Raw genomic sequence first — 1237 nt, 5'->3', positions numbered from 1 at the left:
CTTTTTTCCTATATCCTTATTCTCCCCTCCACTGCTCTCTCTCTTTTATTTCCTTGAAATCACTGTACGTTTCCAACTAAAAAAAAAGAGTTCTCGTGAGTCTTAATACTTTTAGACCTCTCTTCCTGCTCTTTTCTTCCTCCTCCTCTCCTCTTCTTCTTCCTCCTCTTCTTTTTATCCTCTTCTGCTCCCTTTTTTCTCCTCTTTCTCCCCAATTTCCCCACGTGAGTCTTCTTACTCCTCCCCCCTCATCTCAGTGAATTTTCCCTCTTAACTCCCTGAAAGACAATAAATGAAATCATAAATGCAGCCTCATAACAACGTCGATACGCACTCCGAACAGAACATAGACTTAATCGCCTTAGACAAAGTCTCCCTTCCGACGTGTTCTTTTCTCCCTATTTCTTATTACTTTCATTTCTAAGCCTATACGTGTCTCTTTTCTCTTTCTTTTGCTGCCTAAAATCTCCCATTCGCTCTTCTTCGCCATAAACAACCTTCCTTTGCCAGTTTCCTCCTTCCAGTATCCGTCTCTTTCTTTCCCCCCCTTTCAATAAAAATGATAATATATTCCGCCACACAAATGCAGTCTTAAGTTAAAGAAAACCCAGAAACAGGGAGAAAACAATGAGATGAAAAAGAAGGAGGAAAACTTTACAAGTTCACAGCGCCGTTATTCGGAATGTTGACTTGAATTTTAAGCGTGCCCAGAAAAATAAAAGAAGAAGAAGAAGAAGAAGAAGAAGAAGAAGAAGAAGAAACAGAATGAGAAGAAAAATGAAAAGAGGAAGAGGAGAAAGATTGGGAGGAGAAAGAAAAGGAAGATCTCAAGTCATAAATAACAACTTTTCCCCGATATTTTGTTGGGACTTAACAAACAAAGAAAAACTTTTCAGTTTTTATTATTTGCTGACTATGTATGTATGTTGTATTCCATAGTAGGTGTCGAATAGTTCAACCCACCTACCAACTTACTCTCACTCCTATGACCCATTTTTTATACACAAATATTTACTAAAGCCTGATAGGTCTATTTTTTTTCACTTTCACTTTTAAAGAGAAGCTAAATAAGAAAGAAAAGAGAAAACTGAGAGAAAGACACAGAGGAACAAAGAGAACAATATAAGAGACATGCTATGAACTTTGTCTTCTCTTCTTCTTTTTTTTGTCTTTCCGTCTATTATCCTGCAAATTTAATGCCCTTTTCCTTTCTTTTCTGAGAAAGCTCCTTTATCAG

This window comes from Diaphorina citri, unplaced genomic scaffold, assembly GCF_000475195.1.
Source record: "Diaphorina citri unplaced genomic scaffold, Diaci psyllid genome assembly version 1.1 scaffold2828, whole genome shotgun sequence".
In the NCBI taxonomy this organism is placed as follows: domain Eukaryota; kingdom Metazoa; phylum Arthropoda; class Insecta; order Hemiptera; family Psyllidae; genus Diaphorina; species Diaphorina citri.
This window is presented reverse-complemented; position numbering follows the sequence as displayed.